The sequence below is a fragment of the Thunnus maccoyii genome, chromosome 4, assembly GCF_910596095.1.
Source record: "Thunnus maccoyii chromosome 4, fThuMac1.1, whole genome shotgun sequence".
Taxonomy (NCBI): domain Eukaryota; kingdom Metazoa; phylum Chordata; class Actinopteri; order Scombriformes; family Scombridae; genus Thunnus; species Thunnus maccoyii.
The window spans coordinates 33,437,194-33,464,082 of NC_056536.1; the positions used below are offsets into that span (position 1 = coordinate 33,437,194).

General features: G+C 38.9%; 1 long non-coding RNA gene across 1 annotated transcript; it reads right to left on the reverse strand.

Moving 5' to 3' along the window:
* Positions 1-509: 509 nt before the first annotated feature.
* Positions 510-26,461, reverse strand: LOC121896038. The gene is made up of 3 exons (XR_006095897.1): positions 26,176-26,461; positions 25,079-25,231; positions 510-649 (listed from the first exon to the last, which is right to left on the reverse strand). It is a non-coding gene; the product is annotated as an uncharacterized LOC121896038 (long non-coding RNA).
* Positions 26,462-26,889: the final 428 nt, after the last annotated feature.

Here is a 26,889-nt window from a genome sequence, read left to right on the forward strand (position 1 = left end):
CTTTAAATAATCAGCTTTGCAAATATTTTATGATTGAGGAAACATATTCAACACTTATGTTGGACCTAAAGGATACACTCAGCATGTTTTGGTGAGTAACACTGAATATAAATATAACCTTGTTTACAAGAAAACTACACAGGAAACCTTTATCATAAATGAGATCTTCCTGTTGAAAAAACATCTCAGACTTTGATCTGAATGTTTCTTGACTTGTCATGTGCTGACATCACATGTTAATAATTATCTTACATCATTAGAAATGTAGGATGTGTTTAAACATTAGAAGTGAAGATAACAAGGAAATTTATTGTAAAATTGAATGTGAAATGTTTTCTTCTAGGTGCTGTACTGTCTTATGTGCAGAAACACATGTTGGACCATCTTGTTATTCTTATTAGACAACGTTGTTATGCTGAATTTGACTGTTTTAAGAGGACGTTTTGTTGCAGAGAGACAGTGATGGACAGATGGACAGACATGAACTGTCCTGTACCTGTAAACTGCTCTGTGGTTTCAGGGAAAGATGATGAAGGTGTGAAGCTTCCTGAACTGGAGATTAAACTCTGTGTTGTTGTTGGTGTGGAGGCTGATGGGACTGATGTTGGAAAAGGTCGGAGAGTCCGGTTTGGTTTTGAAGTGGTTGGAGCTGTGAACAATGAAAACACATTGAAACAATCAGATACTGAATCAATAATGCAGAGAAATGAGATGCTGCTCTAGACAGAAAGATCATATTGACAGCATCCATCACATACACAAGAAATACGCAGCATTAAATATGTTAATGAAGTAAATGATTAAGAATATTTATGTGAGTTTGTTCTATTATTATTAAGTCTTGTTATTTGATTTTTGATTACAGAAGAGTAAGAAAATAACATCCACAGGTTGGTTTTCTGACATTAAACATAAAGGCACAAATGTCTGAAAAGGTTTTTAAAAATCATACAAACTGATTGTTGTAAATTTAAAAACTAACATTATAAAGGCAACACATTTTACATCCGATTACTTTGTGACTCTACAAATGAGTTTCATCTTTAGAAACATTTTAGAGTATGATGTCTTGAACATTAAGGAACCTGAGGAACCGTTCTTCTCTATGTTACCTAATGTTAATAGAAATATAGAAAAGGTCCCAGGTTGGACAACTAGTATGACTCTGCCAACCTCAGCACTCCTCTTGTTGTCACAAATCAACTTCTGGCTGTAACCCGAAAAATAAGATATTTGTTTCTGTCATGTCATTTCCATCCACTCTTTAAATGTTGTATTCAAAATTCATTTTTTAAGATTATTTCTTGGGCATTTTATGGCTTTATTTGATAGTGATAGTGGAGAGAGACAGGACATGTGGGGAGTAGAGGGATGACATGCAGCAGACAGTCCGGCCAGCTGGGAATCAAACTGAGGACTCGCTGCTCAGGGCGTTAGTGTCCATGTGATAACCACTCAGCTATCAGGTCACCCCCAAAACTCATTCTTTCATATTTTAAATGAAAATATGACAACTTTTCATATTTAACCATCCAACAATTGATATTCATTGAACAGAATGTGGACTGAAAATAAAATATAAAACTCACCATCTACAACAAAGATCGAGAACGTGTAGGATGAATCTGGAGACGAAGCTCTGCCGTAACCACACTTGTACCGTCCTGTGTCTGACTTCTTCAGCTGTGTGATGGTCACATACAGTCCAAATACAGATCCTTGTGTATATTCAATGCTGTATCTGCCATTCTGAGCTCTGTTCTCTTCTGTTTCAACCAGGATGTCTTCATCTTTTTTGCATTCATCCTTACAGAAGAACTTCCTGGTTACATTGACAGTATCGAGGCATCCTCTTGTGATATTTTCTCCCACAGTTTCTGCATGGGAGAGACGAGTGTTTTGACCCAACGTTGCAGCTGAAAAGATGAACAATCAACAGTTACTGTCTGTACTTCTTGTAAGATGCTGCAGTCTGATCACAAGATTTCGTGCTTCACATTTACACAGATGCACAGAGTCACACTGGGAGCTGCCCAGTTCAACCAGTCTGACTGCTGGAGTAATGATTTCATCCAACATTGATACACTGAGTCAATATATCATAAACGTCTCACATTCTTCAACAATTTAATTAAATTCAATCCGACTTCATTTATTCTTAAGCTTCAGAATCATTAAATGGGATGAACATAGTAAATATATCAGGTTTTATGACTTTCAGTAGAAACTCACCATCTGTAACTGTGATGTCAAAGTCACAGTAATCATCTGGGACCGAAGATCCACCCAAACCACATCTGTACCGTCCTGAGTCTGAATTGGTCAGCTGTGTGAAGGTCACAGTCACAATTCTTCTTCCAGAAGATTCGTCTTTATATCTGATGCTGTATCTGCCACTCTGAGCTGTGACATCCTCTGTTTTAATGAGAATGTCTTCTTCTTTACATTCTCCTTTACAGAAGAACTTGGTGCTTCCAGATGAAGTCAAGTAGCAACTCAGTGAACCACGTCCTCCTTCAGCTCCAGCATAAAGGTTTATTGCATTGACGAGTCCAGTGTTTCCCTCCTGCAGTGCTGTTGGAAAGATGAACAGTGAATACTGATGATCAATACTTTGTGTATTGTAGACTTACTGTAAACAGACTGCAGATTAATGAGGGCTAATCCATCAGTTCACAGAGAAGCAGAGATGATACAGAGGCAGCCATTAGCAAAGTTTTCACTGACTGTACAGCAGTTGCTGTTGTTCTACTTGTAGCTGCAGTTGTAGTCACAGTGTCTCTGTGTAACGTCTGTTTTTCAATGTTTTTCTTTCATACTTTCTAATATCAAACACATCAATGAGCAACAAATATTCATGATGGATGGTTCATATGTTTAGATTATAGAGATGTTGTAATTAGTAACAGAATAATTTAGAGAACGACAGGAAAACTAATTAACATGACAGCAACATGAAAACTTGTGTGATACAAATCTGACATTTGTTAAAATGAACACAATGAATGTCCAGAAGCAGTTTGTGCTGCAGCTTTACAGACACAGTCAGGTAATCAGTCCTCACCTGATAAGAAGCAGAAGAACAGAACATGGTGGATATTCATTCTGAGTTTGATCCTGATGCAGAAAGTCATCAAACTGTCAGAGAACTGCCTCTATATGTCTGTCTGATCAATGAGGAAGCTGACGATTATTTAAATTAACATTCCTTCCTCTTCCTCCTTCTCTCTCTCTCTGTCTCTCTCTCTCTCTCTCTCTCTCTCTCTCTCTTTCTCTCTCTGTCCGTGTTTGCCAAATGATGATGATGATGATGATGATGATGATGATGATGGTGTTTAAGGGTACATTAATGAATAATTCTATTTTTGACCCCATTATATGACCCATATGACCTCTGTAGAATTATTCAGACACATTAAACACCAACAAACCAAACATTCCAGTATATAAACACACCAGCATCTCACAGCACAATATATTGACCTCATACAAATCTTTACATACTGTATAATATCCCAGGAGATATCCAACAATGAAGATTAAATAAATACATACACACAGTATAATATATATGAACACAACGAGTGTAATATTAATGTGTGTAGATCAGTGGTTTCATGATGAAGCTGCTGACGGAACATAAGGATAATCACTTTACCCAATTCATGAGAACCATATAAACATTTAATATATAGTTATCTGTTTACGCCCCTAACAAATTTGACCACAAATTTTTTCATAACCTATGTGGGATACTTTCAGAACTCCAGGATTTTGCTTTAATCTTAGGAGGCGATATGAATGCTGCCTTAGATCCTAATTTAGATTGCTCAGTCTTACAGGATCATCGTTCTCATTCTCAAATATCAGCTTCAACCTCTTTGTCACATATGATATCAGAATTTAATTTCCTAGATGCATATATAGTGGTTAACCCTTCAGCTAGGCAGTATAGCTTTTTCTCCAATAGACAGAGATCCTACTCACGCGTTGACTATATTTTTATCTCCTCAGGAATCTCTGAAATATATGACGCAACAATGCTTCCCTCTCCTTTGTCTGACTATTCTATCCTATTGGTTAAATTTATTTTATGAAATTCACCCGGTAAAGCATCGCGCTGGCGATTCAACATCACTCTTTCAAAAAATACTGATTATTGTAAATATTTCAGGTGTGAACTTGACAAATTTGTGTCTGAGAACGCTGGTACTGTGGATGATCCTCGGATATTTTGGTACGCATTAAGGGGGTGCATTAGGAACATTACCATATCTTTTGCTTCTCATCTTAATAAAACTCGATTTAGTAAAATTCATGAATTGGAATCAAAGCTTTTTGAATGGAAAAGCAACAACAGTTAACATTTTGTGAGATTAGAGACCAAGATATTCAGGTAAGACGCATAGAATTAGATTCTCTTCTTAGACGTAGAGCCGAATTTCTCATTCATAAAACTAGAAGAAATTATTATTTTCATCTTCTTGCTCAGAGATTGAGACATGATGACAAATTCTCTACTATTTCCGCTATCAAGTTTAGTCACTCGTATGATATTTTTTCCAAACCCGAGGAAATAAATAGTGAATTTAGAAATTTTTATGCAAGGTTGTACTCTTCGGAAGTTACCCTAGACAGAGATAGATGTGATATTTTTTTTTCAGAACCTAAATCTCCTGACCTTAAATCAGGAGGAGTCTGATCAACTACAGGCCCCTATTTCCCTTGAGGAACTCGAAAATGCCACACAACTAATGAAAAAGGGCAAATCACCAGGTTGGGATGGTATTCCTCCTGAAGTTTACCTGGTGTTTTGGGATCGCTTAGGTAAATTTATGTTACAGATGATCACTACTTCTGTTGATAGAGGATTTTTTAATAGTGATACTAACTCTGCCGTTCTCACTGTTCTTTTAAAACCAAACAAAGACGCCACTCTTTGTAACAATTAAAAGCCCTTGTCAATTTTGAATGCCGAAATTAAAATATATGCTAAAGTGTTAGCCATCAGACTTGAAACACATATGACCAAACCATCATGATCAGTCTGGTTTTATTAAAACCCATCAAGTGGCAGATAACATACGTAGATTACTCCATGTGATCAACTTCTCTCAGGACATTCCCTCATCTTGTGCAGTCCTTTCTTTAGATGCTAAACAGGCTTTTGATCGCCTAGAGTGGGAATATTTATGGTATGTACTTGACAGATTCCACTTGGGTCCAAATTTCATTAAGATGATAAAATCGTTATATGCTAATCCCTCAGCTATGGTCATTACAGGGAACATTTTGCGTTCTATCACCTTTATTATTTGCCCTTTCACTTGAGCCATTAGCTCAAAAGATAAGGTAGCATCCATTGATTTCTCTTATTATTTTTTGTAACACATCTCGCCACATATCATTATTTGTCAGAATATGAGATTAACTGGTCTAAGTCATCATTACTTCCATTAAATTCATTTTTTGACCCCTCAACTATACCTTCACACATTCCAGTGGTGAAGTCCTTCAAATATCTGGGAGTGGATATTTTTCCATCCCTATATTTAATTACAACTAAAAACTTTCAGGGCATTTTAAATCCTTAAGGGATACTGGGACAAGATTCACAGTCTCATCTCTAAATTTATTTGGAAGGGCAAGCATCCTCGCCTAAAATTGACAACTCTGCAACGTGGTAGACAGGAAGGACTAACTGTCCCGAACTTCAGGTTGTATTTTTGGTCTTTTGTGTTGTGCCCATTATCAATCTGGTTAGACCCCAATGCATCATCCTCATGGCGGGCTCTTGAGGAAAACCTTGCCTCCCCACATCGCTTACAAGACCCAACATATTCAAGCCTGTCTCCTAAACTCTTCAAATCCAAGCTGGGCCCTATTATGTCTTTCCTTTTAACAACCTGGCACTTTGTAGAAAAAGCAACTCACTCTCAGTTAAAGTGACATAATCACAGTCCCATTTTTCATAATTATGATCTTCTTACAGGAGGTACCCCGTTTTCATTTCCTCAATGGAGTAATAGAGGCATCCACTCATTGTCTGACATCTGTGAGGGAACTGGGCGCCACATGGGTGGGAGGGACGGAGGGATTACCCTTTGTTAGCTACAGGGTGATAAGTATCTCAAACATCCAGTCCAATAATGGATTTTTCAGCAAACTAATTGAATAAGTATTACCGCAGTAAATGTTCAAGCAATCTCCTAACTGTTAAGTTGAATGGTATCGGTCTAACAGTTTATTATCATGAATTATGAAGATATGTATTCAGTCTGCTCATTTGAGAAAATGAACGCAACTGTAGTTTATCTTAATTGCTTGAAGAATCCTTAAAATTGTCTGCTCTATTGTCAATTGTGTTGTGACAGATCATTATTAGTATGGACTTTACTGGAATGTTTCAAATCTGTTGCCCCCTTCACGTTATAGTGGGATATATTATGTTATTTTACTTTGTTATTTTGTGTTGTTATTGTAACAAATTCTGTTATGTTTTTTCTTTGGCAATAAAAACAATTGGTAACAAAAAAATATATAGTTATGAGGTATAAAGACATTTTATTAAGTCTCAGTATTTATTATAACTTCTCCTATGAAGACATATTTTATATTATTATAACTGAGTTTTACTATGTTGTCATTCATTATCCATTTATACAGCAGCAAACATGTCTGGGTGCCAACAAGAGTTATAACCATTTATCAAATATCTATATACAGTTTATAAATAATAAATATGGGGAGGGTATTCAAGACAACTGTTACCGATATATTTTTAATATTATATATATTTTTATTCATAAATCAAACTAATTGAAGGAAGCAATCAGAAAATGTTCAGTTAAGCCTTTGTTCAGAAAAAAAAGTTAGTTCAGTGACAGATATCTTGGCTGTCACTGAGACTTTATCACAACTGCTGACTGCAAACTTTCCTGAACTTTCCTGAAGTTGCTTCTCTCTTTTCTGCTCATGGAGGCGGTTATCCACACAAATGGCAAAGGAATTCAAATCAACAAGTTCAGCAGGTTCAGGATAAGATACTAATTTGTCTTTAATTAAATCAGACAAGGGAAAAATACAGGTTGGAGTGACTCCTCATTCCCTCCACTTTCTGCTGACACCTTTCGGAACTCCATGGTGTATTCTGCAACACTCTGGAGACCTTGGTAGAGGGAGGAAAGTCTCTTGGAAGCATCCCTAACCCCTACTGGATGGTCAGTCACCTTACAAATCTCTAAAGTGAAGGCAGAGTAAGACGTGGTGACTGGAGGACTGCTTCTCCCACACTGCTGTCGCACAGGTCAGGGCGTTTCCCCAGAGGAGGCCCATGAGGAAAGCATTTTATCGTGGAGTAAGACTGCTGCTGTTGGAAAACAAGATCACTTTGAATTAGGAATTATTGACATAATCTCAAATTTCCATCATACCATTTAGGAGAGGAAACCTGTGGTTCCCTAACAGACGGTGGAGTTGGAGCAGCTGGGATCAGTGGACTGGGAGTGGAGCTAGCATACGGGTTTAGTCTATTCTGGATGCTGGACACGTTCCTGCAGAGCTTGCGGAGGCTGTCCATTATGTCCCGCAGAGTCTGGCTATGCTTGGATATGCTTACTGTCATGTATTAAGGCTGAACCCACATTCAGATGCTAGACAAGCAGGCAAGGTGAAAAAAACAAGTGTTTTATTGAGACAGGCAGGGATGGTGAGATGGTGGCTGGGTGGTGTTTGGGCTGAGGTTGGGGAGAGGACTCCGGGAGGAGGCTTGGCAGAGGGAATCCTGAGGTCATGTGAACTATAGCAGAGTTAGTTTAGTGACCAGCTGTGTATGCATGTTGTAAATGATCCTCTCCAATATTTTGCTGAGTAGACTAATTGGCCCAACAGAATGCAGCCCACTTTATCTTTTGGCAATTATATGACTTTAGATTCTTTCCATAGTGCAGGGCACAGAGCTTGTCAAACATCTGTTAAAAATATGACATATAGGGATAGATAAATATCTGGTGTTACGTCCCTAGTCTAGGGGAAACCTGGACATAACATGTTTAGAGCCCCCGCTCTTCCCAGGCCCAAGAACGGTCAGCCCGACAACCATCAAAGTTCACTGTGGCAGTTTATTTTGCAGAACTTCGGAGCTGAGCAATGCCAAAAACAACAACCGAAACTAAACTAAACCCCCACCCTAAACTTCCCTATCGGAAAACAAAAATAGAAACAAAAGACAAGGCATAACCTAACTCTCCTCAAGAAAAACAGGAGAAAAAAGGTTCACACAAAAGAAGGGCCTCTCACTCCTGCGAATTAAACTGCTACCTCAGTTTGTGCAAATATTTACAATGTACAACATTGAATCTGCAGCACTTTACCACTCCTATACATGACTGACACACACACACACACACACACACACACACACACACACACACACACACACACACACACACACACACACACACACACACACACACACACACACACACACACGACTAGTAGGATGGGCCTCCATTGTTGGACATGGGAGAGAGAGCGAGAGAGCGGGAGCCGGCATCAGCTGGTGTTTAAATCATCCGTTCTGGCCAATCAGCTGTCCCGGCACCCAGGCCAATCAGGGAGCACCACCTGCACGTAATCAGACATGCACACACTAGAAGGGTAAGGAAGAGAGAGAGCAGTTATTGTCAAAATAGAAATACAGATGGCCAGCAGGGGCAAAAAACACAATAATGACCAAGGGTCATAACACTGGCTGCAGCTTTGAGTAGTTTGCTATCCATATTGTCAATACCTGAAGATATATCATTAGAAAGGTGTTTTTAACCATATCTACATGTACTTGTTTGAACTCAAATGTGCACTGCTTCTCCTTTATAATATTGTTCTTAATCAAAGCATATGACAGAGAGCTATGCGGTGGAGCCATGCTAGCTCTTAATCGTTCAATTTTGTTAATGAAAAAATTGTTAAAATAATTTGCAATTTCCTAAGGCTTTATGATAGAAACACCTTCACAGCTCACAGCTGGCTGGCAGGCTGTGAATGAAACAACAGTCCTGTTGGGACTGGCTGTCAGTGCAGTGTTCTTGTACGGAAATGGTGATGGCTTGATAGGTGTATTGATTCCAGATGATGGGCAGGTGTGCAGAGAAAGAGAGAGAGAGCAAGGGGGTAAAGGGAACTAACAGACAGATAAAACCAAAATACATCAAGTACACAGCACTCATACTAAAAAGGCTGAAAATAACAAAAACACACTCACAGCAGGCAGGCAGATGTCACAGAGGAGGGGTCATGACAGTTCAGATGTTTTGTTTTGGGGTCACAGTCAATAACAGCCATATTTCTCATTATAAATTATTCAGTATTATTCCCTCTTATCCCCTTCAAAGTCTCCGTGAGATGTGACACACATCTCTTCTCCCATTCCTAGAGACATTTTGTGTAGTTATCTTTTGTCAGTGTGTTCAGAGCCTCCTGCATTTCTTCCACAGTGACGAATCTTGTCCCTTTCAACCCCAATTTTAGTTTCACCAAGCCGTAGAATGTGGCCAATTTTTTTTCCTAGGATGGAAAAGTCAAGACCCACCCTTCTCTGCCTCTGATTGGCTAGTACTCGTTGCCTTCGTTGGTTTGGTTGGTTTGGTTTAGGCATGAGGAGTGAGCCCTTCAGAAAGTAACAGTTTTGATTGGTGCAAGAGTTTCAAGGTAATACCTCGTGGTTGAAACATCTTATCTTTAATGTCCAAGTAAGGATTAACCGGTGATGTAGGGGCATCTCTGGGCAAAAGGCTTTTATTGATACAGCTCCCAACCCAGAGTTGGGAGAACTGAAAGCCAACTTTGATGTGTAGAGTGATGCTTTTCCATCTTCCCTTGGAGCTTCAATAAACTTTCATTTGTGGCACACAGAGATCTTGACTGAAGAGTCTTTATTTTCCCACCCTGCACTCATGCTGTCAATGACTTTCAGGAATTTGAGTGTCCCCCTCACATATTCTAAGAACACCTAACAGTATGATGCCCTTGAATAAAGGATGACCTTTTCAATAAAGGACCTAAAGCCTAATTTCTCTAATTCCTCTCTCCTCACATGGTTTCCTTGTGTCTCTCCATGCACCGGCGGTGGGAGGGGCTAAGATGAAAGGAAAAGATGCAAGTGAGGGAAATGTGGACACAGTGAAGAGACAAATAAGAGACTTGTCACCTGTAGCGCTACCTGGGATTGCTTTACACACTGTGGCATCATCTTGTGGTTAAATCAAAACAAATCATCCAAATTCCAGTTTCATTTCCAATAAATTGTATGAAAGCTTAATAATAACAGTTAGATTGAGCTTGTAAGGAAACTCCTCAAGTCACTGCAGTCTATGTGGTGTGTTTAATCTATTTTTCCAAAATGCTTCACATTTCAAAAGCAGCAGATCCAGAAGCCACCTCACTTATTGCTGTTCACTTTCTCAAAGCCTTGATAGTGAAGACCAGAAATTGTGTCTGTGCTGTAGAAAATGTTGTGCTAAAGAAGTTAGATTGTGTCTCTAATAATGTTTTTATGTTCTGAAATCTGAATTTACAATTGTCGTTTTGTCTTCCTCACATACATCAAGCCACATGGACATTTCAGCATGTAAACAACTGCTGGCACAAGTAATATGTCACTTCAAATGCCCCATTAAAGGTCTGTGCTGAACAGGGATGCCTGAACTCTTTAGTGCAAGTTGTGTTGTTGAACGTATGAGGTTATCATTGACTTCAGGATGACTTTTCAAATCTGAGAATGGTGAATCAATGAGAAAGATTTTTGCCTCTCGTTTGCAAAAAGAGGAGAGAAAAATGTACTGAAACAGAGTTTTAGGAGACAAATTAAAGACGACTTGACTGAAAAAGTCACAGTCTATTTGGATGAGAAAAAGTTGACCGAGTGTTTTGATGTTGCTGAGGAGCTGATGAAACCTGAAACTCCTCAACAAGCAGCAGGAGCAGCAAGAGCAGCAGGAGCCCAGGTAAATCATCAACACCTGTTTGCTTCATCTTGAGCTTTCTATTTGACTTTCTTTGTCATTTTCATCTGTATTTTTTAAGATTCTCTGAGTGTCAGTGTCTCACCAGCAGAGGCTGTTTTGCTCTTAATGACAAAGTATAAATCTGCTGCAGCCTTGAATTATGGTGTTATATTAAAATAAAATAATAAATATTAGTGTTTATTATATTAATGTTTTTTTTAATTTATCCTGCAAGATGTTATGTTTGCAACAGTTCATTTTTGTTTTAAATGAAACTGTCACTAACTGTATATGATTCTTAGCAGGGAGCAGGAACACCAGGTGGACAACCAGGGTCAGAGGTAAATAACACCCACATGTTTCTATTTATATGTTTGTCTGACTGTGTGACTCCAGTTTCAGATCAACCTGTCGCTAATACTAAACTAACTTGTCTAACACTATAAATTACAAATCTTTTGGATCCTGCAGTTTCTTCACCATTGTGAGACTGACTGTCATGTGATCAATACAAAGGCCACTAGAGGTCGATGCTCCATCAGTTTTTACTCTGATGTGCACACAGTGAGACCTAGGAGACCTAAAGAACAGATCAGAGATTATGTTTAATCACTCTGTGTCTGAGCCTATATACCAAATATAAGCTCCATGCATATTCAATCAATCAATCAATCAATCAATCAATCTTTATTTATATAGCGCCATATCACAACAGAAGTCATCTCAAGGCACTTTTCACATAGAGCAGGTCAAGACCGTACTCTTTAATTTACAGAGACCCAACAATTCCCCCATGAGCAAGCACTTGGCGACAGCGGTAAGGAAAAACTCCCCTTTAACGGGTAGAAACCTCAAGCAGACCCCGGCTCTTGGTGGGCGGCCATCTGCTTTGACCGGTTGGGTTGAGAGAGAGAAAGAGAGAGGGAAAGGGGGAGGGGGGACAGAAGAAAACAATGACAACAACAAACAACAACAAGCACAAGCAGCAACAGCCAGGGAAGGATGCCATCAGGACTGTGAAGGACCGCGAAGGTTCGGCCCGGGAGTCAGGTTTTTCTGTGAGATGAGAAAGCACAAAAAACTCCGGGGAAGAAGCAAAGTTAGTGACATGCATTGATGTTACATGAATGCATACAGATGGAGAGGAGGAGGAGGAGAGAGGAGCTCAGTGCATCATGGGAAGTCCCCCAGCAGTCTAGGCCTATAGCAACATAACTAAGGGCTGATCCAAGGCGAGCCTGGTCGGCCCTAACTATAAGCTTTATCAAAAAGGAAAGTTTTAAGCCTACTCTTAAACATAGAGAGGGTGTCTGCACCCCGGACTGAATCCGGTAGATGGTTCCATAGAAGAGGAGCCTGATAGCTGAAGGCTCTGCCTCCCATTCTACTTTTAAAGACTGTAGGGACCACCAGTAAGCCTGCATACTGGGAGCGCAGTGTTCTAGTGGGATAATACGGTATTATGAGCTCTTCAAGATATGATGGTGCCTGACCATTAAGGGCTTTGTAAGTTAGGAGAAGGATTTTAAATTCTATTCTAGATTTTACAGGAAGCCAATGTAGTGAAGCTAAAATGGGAGAAATGTGGTCTCTTTTTCTAGTTTTAGTCAGAACACGTGCAGCTGCATTCTGGACCAGCTGGAGAGTCTTTAGAGACTTGTTAGGGCAGCCTGATAATAAGGAATTGCAATAATCCAGCCTAGAAGTAACAAATGCGTGAACTAGTTTTTCTGCATCGTTTAGGGACAGGATGTGCCTGATTTTTGTGATATTACGTAAGTGAAAAAAGGCAGTCCTTGAAATTTGATTTATGTGGGAGTTAAAGGACATATCCTGATCAAAGATAACTCCCAGATTCCTTACGGTGGTGCTGGAGGCCAGGGTAATGCCATCCAGAGCAGCTTTATCATTAGATAATGTGTTTCTAAGGTGTTTAGGGCCAAGCACAAGAACTTCAGTTTTATCTGAATTTAGTAGTAGAAAATTGCAGGTCATCCAGGTCTTTATGTCGTTAAGGCATGACTGGAGTTTGTTTAATTGATTGGGTTCATCTGGCTTCATTGATAAATATAATTGGGTATCGTCTGCGTAACAATGAAAATTTATGGAGTGTTTCCTAATAATATTACCTAAAGGAAGCATATATAAGGTGAATAGAATTGGTCCAAGTACAGAACCTTGTGGAACTCCGTGTCTAACTTTTGCCTTCACGGAGGATTCATCATTCACATGTACAAACTGAAATCGGTCTGATAAATATGACTTAAACCAGCTTAATGCAGTTCCTTTAATGCCAATTAAATGTTCCAGTCTCTGCAAAAGGATTTGATGGTCAATTGTGTCAAATGCAGCACTAAGATCTAACAGGACAAGTATAGAGACAAATCCTTTGTCTGATGCAGTTAGGAGGTCATTTGTGACTTTCACCAGTGCTGTTTCTGTGCTATGATGCGCTCTAAATCCTGACTGAAAATCCTCAAATAAACTATTGTTATGTAGAAAGTCACATAACTGATTAGAGACTGCTTTCTCAAGGATCTTAGAGAGAAATGGAAGGTTAGATATAGGTCTATAATTGGCTAAAACACCTGAATCAAGAGTAGGCTTCTTAAGAAGAGGTTTAATTACAGCTACTTTAAAGGACTGTGGTACATAGCCTGTTACTAAAGACAGATTGATCATATCTAGTAAAGAAGTAATCTGTCCTCAGATTAAAAAATTATGTATGGCCGGACATCCAGGTTCATCAGACATGCAGTAAAAACAGACCTACTGTATTTGTAGTCAGCTGTAGTCTGTAATCATAAAGTTGATGATTGGACACAGACTGGGATTTTTTTGTTGATTTGGTTTTTTGTAATAACATTTTTTAAGACGTTTCTGTTGTGGTTCATATTTTCTGAATTGGACTCGCTTTCAGCAACCAGTACGGTGCATATATATATAGCATAGCCTAAAATTTTAAATGCCGACAACGCCACCTTGGGGTTATCACTTTTGGATAAGGGGGCTGCATCACCTGTTGAGTAGCCTATGCAGTGTTTCAACCCCAAAAGTCTTCCTTGTGGGCAAAGAAATCCTTCCTCCCACTTGCGCAGCAGAGCTGCTAACTGACCTTGCTCATCCTGGGTCAGGTCTAGTCGATCAGCCAGCTTCAGCACTACAAACACTTTCAGCCGTATTGGAGCCGCATTAAGTTACTGCAGATTAATACATGTCATGCTGCTGCTGCTTGCATGGATGTATGTTTCATCTACCTGAAATAGTCTGTCCAGCTTCTGGTAACGTCTTATGGAGACATGGAAATTACGCAGGTTATGAATGTGAATGGGAACTCTGTTACAAGTCCAATACTGTCAGTGTCTCTCAGTCTGTGGAGCCACTAGTACAACAGGAATGCCAGCAGCTGATGTCCTTGGTGTGTGGTCCCTCCTCTTACACACGGCTGCTCCTGGCTCCTGTTTAACTGGTGCTCTGTCCTGGGGGAAACAGGAAATAACCACCAGTATCCTGCAGACACACCAACCCCGATTTGCCACCACTTGCCTGGCCCCACAGCTGGCCCTGCCAGTGTCTGCTGCAAAACAATGGAGATAAATACATACAGTTTTCCTGGGTGGCAGCGCCGGGCTGGAGTATTCACACTAAGTGATCATGGGCTGCTGCGCCTTTGGCTCCTGTGGTGGGTTGTCTTCTGGTCTTGCGGTTCAGGGGAGAAGGTCTTGCTGTTCTGTGTCAGGCTCTTGGTGGTTCCCTGCTGTGATTCCTTCTCTCCTGCCTGAGTCTCTGTGCTGCTACGCTCTCCATTTTTAACAGAGGTCAGTGCCTGTCTCCGACAAAACACTACTGCATGCTATAACACAATACCATAAAAACACAACAATCCAATGAAGCAAGAACTGATGAAAAGGGTTATTAAAAAACACAACAAATGCAATAGAACACACAATAAATAATCTAAAACTTGCAAACAAGAAATAATTAAAACATGCATAAAACCCCGTAGCACTGACTCTGTCATGTTTTGTTTGAGGTGGGGCTTTATATTTATTTATTTATTTGTAATTTGTTTATTTCTTGTCTATATAGTGTTTAAAACACATTAATTACTGTTTTTCACAGAGCTGTAACAGAACACACATGGTACAAATGACAGAGAGCAGAAAAATATAAAACAAGGATCATGTTACAACAATTTCATGTTTTCTCTCTAAATGTGTTTCTGTCATCACTCACTGTGTTAAATGGTTTTCAGGAGGAAGGAAGTCCACCTCCATCAGAGGTAAATCGGTTACTTCCGTCTCGAGGGAATTTGAGGACGCTGGTTGCAGCAGCGGTCTCTCTCGGATCCAGGAATGTGTTCAGGTGAACACGGGCGAAGTCTTGTCTCGTCCGGCGAGGGGAGTCTTTGATGAGGGGAAAACACGTGATTGGGGTACCCCCTTTAGTCAGCTGACTCCAAGAGGAACAGCAGCTACTCCTAGCTCAGTGACATGGGAAAGGCGTGTGCTTCAGGGCATGTTCAGTTTTTAAAGGGGCGGTGACATCATGGCTGCGTCATCAGGACGCTCCGCTGTGCAGGAGCATCTCCGCCAATGAGACTGTATGTTGACTGCTCCCTGCCGAGGTGTGAAAATTGCAAAGCATCCTTGGAAATGGAGTTTGCAATGGACTCCCATTGTCTGAAAGCAGCATTTTTGGCGCTATTCCTTTGTCTCGGGGAAAACAAAGGAATAAAGCACCTCGTGGTCAGGCCTCACAGGTTACATGTGGGCCTTCTTTGTGTGACCTCGTGGTTTGAGGCCCAACATCATTATCATCATCATCATCATCATCATCTTCACTCACTGTGTTAAATGGTTTTCAGGAGGAAGGAAGTCCATCTCCATCAGAGGTAAATCTACCAATCTATCAACAATTCCAGTTTCAGACCAATAATAATGATACAAATCTTGTAAATCACATGTGGATCCTTCTGTTTTCACCACTGTGAGACTGACTGACATGTGATCAGTACAGAGGTCACTAGAGGTCGCTGCTCCGTCACTTTTCACTCTGACATGCAAACAGTAGAGTTTAATCAGGAGGTTCTGACTTTGACTGTAGCTGCTCTATCAGCCCCGACTGTAAGTGAGGTTTACAGACTAATCAATTAATTGATCTGACTATCAATCAAAGCCATTGGTCATGATGCTGCTGTAACTTCATAGTTGATGTCACTTTCACCAAACAAATTTCATATATATAAATACTGTTGACTCTGGACTTGTTCTATAATGTGTTCTATGAGATGACTGACTGAAGTTGTGTTTTTCTAACAGAATCAGCGCCTTATACAGCTGGAAGCAGGTCCATCATGGACGGGAAAAATGACCTTTTCATCAATTTCTGTGAGAACTTTGGTCCATCTGAGACCTAACTCAATAATTTAAAAAAATCAGTTTTAAACAGACTTTAATTTCTATTTCATTGAATGTAATTTCTTCTTTTTATTTGTAGGATAATACATGGTGTAAAGTGATCACTGCACTTCTCCTTTTTCAAAGATGTAAAAGTTAAGTCTAAAATATAAAAAATTGTAAAACTTAAAGGTCCAGTATCTCTAAATTGTACTGAATACAAATGGTGAGTTATTTAGCACCACTGCAGCTGAGAGTCAGACACAGAAAGAAACAGTTTGTCTTTAAGTTTAATGGAAGTTTTGTTTATTTTGTATGATAATAAGAGTAAAAACACAGAAAGAAATATACATTTACAAACAAAAAATAATTTTTTTTTTCATTCATTAAAGCTACAGAAAACTAAAAATCATGACTTTGTTACTGTATCAGTTTTACATTCTGTTTAATAGGAAAGTAATCAATATATAATCAATATAATGGTTAATACATTACAAAACATGTCAAAGTTCATTTGGTAACAGTTCTTCATTTACAGAGTTTTTCCACCACACAGCGCTGACAAATTTATATTTACACATTAAAATGTCTCAGTGCAAAAATTCAAAATCATCCTGCGTGATTATCATGTTCAGTATATCTGAGAGATGAAGACTAGACTAATTACAGTAAAAAATTAAAATTAAACATGCAGACATGAGAACATTTCTACAGAGAAAGAGGAAACATTTAATTTAAATGTGAACAGAGAAACAGCTGATAGAAAACATCTTTCAATTCCTGATGAACACATTATATTTGCAGTAAAACAATAACATTTGTTGACTATAGAGGCATCTATCATGTAGAAGTTTAAGCATCATCAGACTTCTGGATTTCTGTTATGTGGGATGAGTCTCTGCAAAAATAAAAATTGAGAACCAGTCAAAGGGGTACAGAAACTACTAATGTATGAAGACCCAAAGGGTTCAATATTTGAAAATAAGATATTCAGAAATAAATAATCATATACATAAATACAGATAAATATGTAATATGACCATGAAATTGTTAAATAATTCAATACATTTTCAAGATTTAGCTCATTATTATGAAATGTTATTTCTTTTCATAAGTACATTTATTCCATGTCATTTTCATTTTATCCCTGCAGTTTTTACATCATTTTTTCTACAGGACAGAACCAGTCATGTGATTGGCTGTTCACTCATTCAGACCAAAGCAACAGCCAATCACAGAATGGACTCTGTCCTGTTTGTTGGTTGATAGAAAAGGCTTTGTGATAGAAATGGCATTCTAATATTATATAATATATATAATTTAAAAACCCTTTTAAAACAAGCTTTCTTGTTCAATTTTAAAACAAAACTATTAAATCACAATTAAAAGACGGAGGAAAGGAAGATGAGAATAGAACTGACATTCTGTTTGTTTGTATTTTTTAAAGCAGTATATAAAGAAGTAGTATGATATTTTTCTTTACTTTGAGTTTTTTAAATCTATCTTTCAGATGCTAATTTAATTAATGAAATTATAACTGCAGTAAAAACAATCAACTGACTATGATTAAAAACTGAAACATCTCTAGACCTCATACAGGTCAGCACAGGAGTGATACTGATTGGAAACATTTTCTTGTTGAGCTGAAACAAAACATCCTGTGATCATAATCAGCAGAGAAATGAATCGAGAGCAAACAAACATTAAGAAGGTTAAAGAGATAGACAGATTGTTGATGAAAGAGACTGATTGATTGATAGATTAATTGATTTCCCCAAACAATTTAGTGAGACAAACAAGTCTGTCGCAAAAAATGTCCTTAAGCTTGAACCTGAGGGTTAAGTGTATTCATTTACCTCTGTTTCATTTGAAAAGCCTCCTGCTTCCTGCAAAGTAATTTTACGCTGTAAACAATAATTTTGGAAAGCACATAACAGCCAGTGTTGCCAATGTTATCATGATTTATTACTCATTGAGTTAAAAATGTAATTGGATTATTTAACAATTTCATGATAAGTCATTCTTCAGTGTTTGTTGAAACAAGTGATGCTGTCAGTTTTCTTGGGAGGACAGTAAACACATCACTATTTTACCTTTAATTACTTTCAATTTAAATCTTTATTTACAACAGGAGGAGGAGGCGCTGCATGGGTCTGATGGCTCATGTGACAGGTGCTCTTTAGTTTAGGGTGACCATATTTTCAAACCCCTAAAACACGACCCTTAAATTTATGTTACCGACGGGCCAGAGTGCGAGGTCCTGACCAACGCTGCTTGCAGCTTTAATTAGCTTTAATTCAAGCTGTATCTTGTATCTGATCTTGTGTCTGTTCTGTTTCTTTCTTTCTTTCTTTCTGTCTTTCTTTATTATCTCGCCACTTCAGACCTAAATTTGACCCCCTAAACATGTTCAAAAACTCACCAAATTAGGCACGTCTTGTGAAAAATTTGATAAAATGTAAAAATGATCCCCCAAAGTGCCAAAATGTGCTCTCTAGCGCCACCTATGTAACTAAAATGGCCGCCACAGCCCGTAGGAATGTCGTAGAGAGATCAAACCAAAACTCAAATATTATCAGGTTTGCATGATATTACGTAGTATGTTCTCAACAACATAAACTACAACATGCCTTTATTTCGCAGGTGTGTTTGTTACTTTGTAGATGTTTTCTAGCTCCAAATCACCACTTCATGCACTGCAGACCCACCGACCACGTCACAGCCCAACGTGCATGGGGCGCGAGGGCCCGTTCGTCGCTGCTTGCAGCTTTAATTCAGACTGATTAAGTGTTTGTCGACCCTGATGAAGACTTAGTGTTTTTTTATGGTTGTCTGCAACACTGAAAGACAAATATTTAGCAAGACTTCCTGGATTTTGTTTTTTAAAAATATTTATTAATTTTCATGCCCACAAAAGTTGGTGTGACTGTGGTGACTCCAGGTGTTTAGCTGTCTCTCAGTGAATTTGGTTTGAAAAAAGACACAATTTGGAAAAAAAATACCTTTTTTTTGGCCATATACCAACCTCTGTCTGTAACTATTTTAGGAAGTTTATCAGTAGTGTTGCGAAACAATGATTTTGGGTACATTTACCTTCATCTCCACTGATTCATCTTCTTCACTCCTACAATGGAAAATCACACTGTGAGTAAAGTTTTCATATTTCAGTATCAGTCTGTCTGTCCATCCAACACTTCTCTGCCCAGTGCAGTAACTATTGGAAAGAAACCTGCTGTGGATATTCCTGCTCCCCAGAGGATCAACCCTTTAGATTTGAGTGACCCCATGGCCGTCCCTCTAGTGCCACCATCAGGACAAACTGTTTGTTCTGTCCATCATGTTCATGTTGTGTAATGAATACTGCAGCCTTTAGATTAAGGGCATAACTATAGTGTCTGACTATCATCCATTTACAAAAACCCTCTGCTCTCTAAAAATCACAGAGCAACGTTTAAAGGATGCAGCTGTATCGTATTACAATACAAACATCTATATGCTCAAGTTTAAGGATCATTATTTCCATTAATACAGAAATAATGTTCGTGTAAGGAGTTCTTGAGTTTTCATACTAAAATATCATCATGTGAATCATAATCAAGAAAACATTTCATGAGACTGAAAATCACATTAAGCCAATCAATCAGTAAATCAGTCTCAATGTAGAGCTGAGCAATAATCAATCATTTTATCAATCTAAATTAAAATCTTAGCCATTATCATTAGCTCAAGTAATGTCAGAAGTCAAACTCAATGAATGAATATCAAAAATCTAGTGAGGTCAAAGGTCAAATCAAGCAGTATCAGACTAATCAATAGCATAAGATGTATAGAATTTCACTCAAAGTTGAATCAATCAATCATTAAAGTTGAAACAATGGAAAACCTCAACGGTTCAAATCAAGATGTAAATACATTAAATCAACTCAAAATGAACAGTCAGCATGTAGCATGAAAAATATAAACTGAGTAATAAAATACAATCACAGGTATTATTTAAATGAAAAAGTTTTGTGAGTTTAACTGTGAGTCAATATATGTAAAATTTGTTTGGTGAAACTGATATAAACTATGGACTCACAACAACATCATGACCAATGGCTTTGATTGATTGTCATATCAAACAATTGATTAGTATGTAAACCTCACTTTCAGTCGGGGCTGATAGAGCAGCTACAGTCAAAGTCAGAACCTCCTGATTAAACTCTACTGTTTGCATGTCAGAGTGAAAAGTGACGGAGCAGCGACCTCTAGTGACCTCTGTTCTGATCACATGTCAGTCAGCCTCACAGTGGTGAGAAGAGGAGGATCCACAAGTGATGCACAAGCTTTGTATCATTATTATCAGTCTGAAACTGGAATTGTTAACAGATTGGTAGATTTACCTCTGATGGAGGTGGACTTCCTTCCTCCTGAAAAGCATTTAACACAGTGAGTGATGAGGTCAAGTTGCTCAGTTGATTAGATAGCTAATTAACTCATCAGCTGTAATAATAATAATAATAATAATAATAATAATAATAATAATAATAATAATAATAATACTTTTTTAAAAAAAATATGTACATATATATATATATATATATATATATATATATATATATATATATATAGCTAAAGAAACTAACTGCACTCCATGAACACCTGGCAGCACAAATGAACCAACTGCTGATGGATGGGACCCACCCAGAATGGTTAACCCAAGGACGGACAGTCCTGATCATGAAGGATCCCCAGAAGGGTGTGATTCCATCCAACTACCTGCCAATAACCTGCCTCTGTACAACATGGAAGCTCCTGTCAGCCATCATAGCGGCTAAGATGAATAGGTACATGGCCCAATACATGAGCAGGGCCCAGAAAGGAATTGGTAGTAACACCAGAGGAGCCAAGCACCAGCTACTGGTTGATAGAGCGGTCACACAAGACTGCAAGACCAGGCAGACCAACATGTGCACTGCCTGGATTGACTACAAGAAAACCTACGCCCCAGTGCCACACACATGGATACTGGAATGCTTGGAAATGTACAACATCAACAGGACACTAAGAGCCTTCATCAAGAACTCAATGGGGCTGTGGAAAACGACTCTGGAGGCCAACTCAAATCCAATTGCACAAATTACCATCAAGTGCAGCATATGCCAAGGTGATGCACTATCCCCGCTGCTGTTCTGCATAGGCCTGAACCCCCTCAGCCAGATCATCTCAAAGAGTGGCTATGGATACCAGTTCCGAAGTGGAACAACCATCAGTCACCTCCTCAACATGGATGACATCAAGCTGTATGCCAGGAATGAACGAGAAATCGACTCACTGATCCACATCACCAGGATCTATAGCAATGACATTGGAATGTCATTCGGACTAGATAAGTGCGGTTGGATGGTATCGAAGAGAGGGAAGATGATCGAAACTGAGGGGGTTGAACTACCAGAAGGCAGCATTGCAGATGTTCAGGACAGCTACAAATACCTTGGGATCCCGCAGGCAAATGGGAACCTTGAGGAGGCTGCAAGGAAGTCAGCCACAGCCAAATACCTACACAGAGTAAGGCAGGCCCGAAAACTGGAGGAGGAGCAAAAGGAAAGAACAAGATACAAGCCATCAACACGTACGCCCTGCCAGTCATCAGATACCTCGCTGGTATAGTAAGCTGGCCAAAGGAGGAGATAGAGGCCACTGATATCAAGACAAGGAAGCTCCTCACAATGCATGGAGGGTTTCACCCCAAGTCCAGCACCCTGAGACTGTACACTAAGCGGAACGAGGGAGGCCGAGGACTGTTGAGCGTCAGAGCCACTGTCCAGGATGAAACAACCAAGATCCAGGAATACATCAGGAAGATGGCCCCCAAAGATGAACTGCTAAGTGAGTACCTCATGCAGCAGAAAAAGAGGAGGAGGTACCATCATGGAGGGACAAGCCCCTACACGGCATGTACCACTGACAGATAGAAGAAGTGGGAAAAAAACCCCAAAAAAACCAACCCACTATTTGTGCTTTGCTGAATAATGTATTTGTATTCGGGCACACCCCTAATAAGTATGTTTTAATTGGTGTATTGCTGTGTTTTTGTTAGCTTAGAACAAGCCCTTTATATCTACAGAGGGAGCCATGTTGCACCGCCATGTTTCTACAGTAGCCCAGAATGGACAAACCAAACACTGGCTCTAGAGAGGGTCTTTCGCATTTTTTGTGAGTTACGCAGCCACCTTAGGTTCTCCTACATGCATGAAGACGAGGAGTTAGGGCAAGCAGCATTCAGTTGGTTGCAATCTGCAACCTCAACACTAGATGTCACTAAATCCTAAACACTGGTCCTTTAATGCTTTATATCAAGACAGCTTTCAGTGGGACTGTTGCTGAGCTGCTGTAATTTTACAGTTTGACCTGCTGTTTGTCTGTGATTATGTGACCAACAACCATTGGTGACCAGTCAAATCAGTTTATTTGTAGTAGCCTTAATGAGCAAAGAACTGTTTAGCAGTTTTCAACCAAACGCAGACACTGAGACACTTATTTATGTTCAGGGTTGGTTGGCCACATGAAGCACTTTTTTCTAATTTTGTGTGTTGACGTATTATCAAACATAATCTCTGCCTGGATGATGATCACAGTAATGAATGAAGCTACATTTCTATGTGTCTCTGCAGTGGGAGGGAGGAGGTCGGGGTGGATGGGGGGCTACAAGATGCAGGACTCTGACAGCAGAGACCCGGGTTCACATCCTGAGTCCTGTGTGTGTTCAGGTTTGGTTCAGGTTAGTGAAAGATGCTGCTGTGGCTTAAATGTTCATAAACATGTTGAGCTTCAAGTTACTGCAGACTTTTTCTGTATTAAACAGAGACCAGGATCTTTCTCTGACCTGAACCAAGTGCTGCCAGAGTCTGAACACAACCACAAACACTTTCATACTGCTGGAGTTTCTACCAGCAGAGATTTTACTGCAACATCAGATATTTTGTTGGAAAAAAAAAACAACAACCAGGTAAGTTGTCTCTGAACATTTTATTCATACATTAAGTACAACATTTTTGCAACTAAAAAACATGGATTAACAACATTTTCTCATCATGTTGAGAAAAAAATATGAATCAGCAGCGTTACGTTTCTAACAAAACGTGTACTGTTGCAATTTAGTCGAACATGAATGTAATTTCTAGGAGACAGAGTTGGCTCAAAGTGTAGAAGAACAATATCAAACAACATCTACATTTTTGAAGAGAGTGAGTGAAAATTTCAGAATAAGCAAGTAAGAAGAAACATGATCAGTTGTGTATCATCAGCATAGAGGTGAAAAATAGCATGTTTATAGTTAATATCTGCTGATTAAACAAAAAAAAGAAAGAAAGTAGGACAAACTGGAACCTTATAGTACATGTTAACCTGCACAGTACAGAATCCAGATCCAAATCCAAACATCATCATGTGTTTGCTGTGAGTGTAGAGTAGGTTTAGTCCAGATCCAGGTTCTGGAAGATGTTGTCTTCATACGTGGAGACTGGAGGACGGTCCTTATAGCTGACAAATAACTGAAAATAAAACAAGAATGACATCAAACCTAAAATATAACATTAACCGGGGTAGAATTCTAGTAACAGTAATTATGATGAGTTTTGTTAATACTAGTGAAGTATTTGCAGACATGAGATTGTTTATTCCTAACTGGAAAAATAAAATGTCTGCCAACAGTAAGAGTTAACATGAGACATACGGAGTTAAAGGAAGTCACCTCCACGTTTCTGCTGTCTGAGGTTCCTCTGGTGTTCAAACTATAGTTCCTACTTGTCTTCAATTTGTAGAGGAGCAGCAGAACAACAGCCAACAGCACAACAATCACAGCCACACATACAACCAGAGGCCAGAAGTCACATCGGCGAGAGACCTCAGAGACGGCTGGAAAGGAAGAGAGAGAGAGAGACATGTAGAAGTTTAAAAGTCTGGGATCTTTTATCTTGTATTAGAAGATTTAAGGTTCCCTGTGGAGTTTTTGACCACAAGTAGCTTGTTTTTACATGTGGATCTACGTTGTGCACATGTGGTTGACGTGATACACAATCCTGCCAGTGGTTTCACATCATCCCACTGATCTACAGGATGCAGGAACCTGCCCAGAAACACAGCAATACACCAACAAAAGCAGGAGAGAAGAAGACCACAAGCAATGCAAGATTTAAAATACTTAATATAATCAGCTTTGCAAATATTTATGATTGAGGAAACATATTCAACACTTATGTTGGACGTAAAGGATACACTCAGCATGTTTTGTTGAGTAACACTGAATATAAATATAACCTTGTTTACAAGAAAACTACACAGGAAACCTTTATCATAAATGAGATCTTCCTGTTGAAAAAACATCTCAGACTTTGATCTGAATGTTTCTTGACTTGTCATGTGCTGACATCACATGTTAATAATTGTCTTACATCATTAGAAACGTAGGATGTGTTTAAACATTAGAAGTGAAGATAACAAGGAAATTTATTGTAAAATTGAATGTGAAATGTTTTCTTCTAGGTGCTGAACTGTCTTATGTGCTGAAACACATGTTGGACCATCTTGTTATTCTTATTAGACAATGTTGTTATGCTGAATTTGACTGTTTTAAGAGGACGTTTTGTTGCAGAGAGACAGTGATGGACAGATGGACAGACATGAACTGTCCTGTACCTGTAAACTGCTCTGTGGTTTCAGGGAAAGATGATGAAGGTGTGAAGCTTCCTGAACTGGAGATTAAACTCTGTGTTGTTGTTGGTGTGGAGGCTGATGGGACTGATGTTGGAAAAGGTCGGAGAGTCCAGTTTGGTTCTGAAGTGGTTGGAGCTGTGAACAATGAAAACACATTGAAACAATCAGATACTGAATCAATAATGCAGAGAAATGAGATGCTGCTCTAGACAGAAAGATCATATTGACAGCATCCATCACATACACAAGAAATATGCAGCATTAAATTTGTTGATGAAGTAAATGATTAAGAATATTTGAGGTGAGTTTGTTTTATTATTGTTAAGTCTTGTTATTTGATTTTTGATTACAGAAGAGTAAGAAAATAACATCCACAGGTTGATTTTCTGACATTAAACATAAAAGCACAAATGTCTGAAAAGGTTTTTAAAAATTGTACAAACTGATTGTTGTAAATTTAAAAACTAACATTATAAAGGCAACACATTTTACATCAGATTACTTTGTGACTCTACAAATGAGTTTCATCTTTAGAAACATTTTAGAGTATGATGTCTTGAACATTAAGGAACCTGAGGAACCGTTCTTCTCTATGTTACCTAATGTTAATAGAAATATAGAAAAGGTTCCAGGTTGGACAACTAGTATGACTCTACCAACCTCAGCACTCCTCTTGTTGTCACAAATCAACTTCTGACTGTAACCCGAAAAATAAAATATTTGTTTCTGTCATGTCATTTCCATCCACTCTTTAAATTTTGAATTCAAAATTTGTTTTTTTAAGATTGTTTTTTGGACATTTTATGGCTTTATTTGATAGTGATAGTGGAGAGAGACAGGACATGTGGGCAGTAGAGGGATGACATGCAGCAGACAGTTCAGCCAGCTGGGAATCAAACTGGGGACTCGCTGCTCAGGGCGTTGGTGTCCATGTGATAACCACTCAGCTATCAGGTCACCCCCAAAATTCATTCTTTCTTATTTTAAATGAAAATATGACAACTTTTCATAATTTAAACCATTTAACAATTGATATTCATTGAACAGAATGTGAACAGAAAATTAAATATAAAACTCACCATCTACAACAAAGATCGGGAACGTGTCAGATGAATCTGGAGACGAAGCTCTGCCGTGACCACACCTGTACCATCCTGTGTCTGACTTCTTCAGCTGTGTGATGGTCACATACAGTCCAGATTCAGATCCTTCTCTATATTCAATGCTGTATCTGCCGTTGTGAGCTCTGTTCTCTTCTGTTTCAACCAGGATGTCTTCTTCTTTTTTACATTCATCCTTACAGAAGAACTTCCTGCTTCCATAGACAGTATTGAGGCATCCATATGTGACACTTCCTCCCACAGTTTCTGCAAAGAGGAAACGAGTGTTTTCACCCAACGTTGCTGCTGAAAAGATGAACAATCAACAGTTACTGTCTGTACTTCCTGTGAGATGCTGCAGTCTGATCACAATATTTCCTGCTTCACATTTACACAGATGCACAGAGTCACACTGGGAGCTGCCCAGTTCAACCAGTCTGACTGCTGGAGTAATGATTTCATCCAACATTGATACACTGAGTCAATATATCATAAACGTCTCACATTCTTCAACAATTTAAATAAATTCTATCTGACTTCATTTATTCTTAAGCTTCAGAATCATTAAATGGGATGAACATAGTAAATATATCAGGTCTTATGACTTTCAGTAGAAACTCACCATCTGTAACTATGAGGTCAAAGTCACAGTAAGAATCTGGGACCAAAGATCCACCCAAACCAAATCTGTAC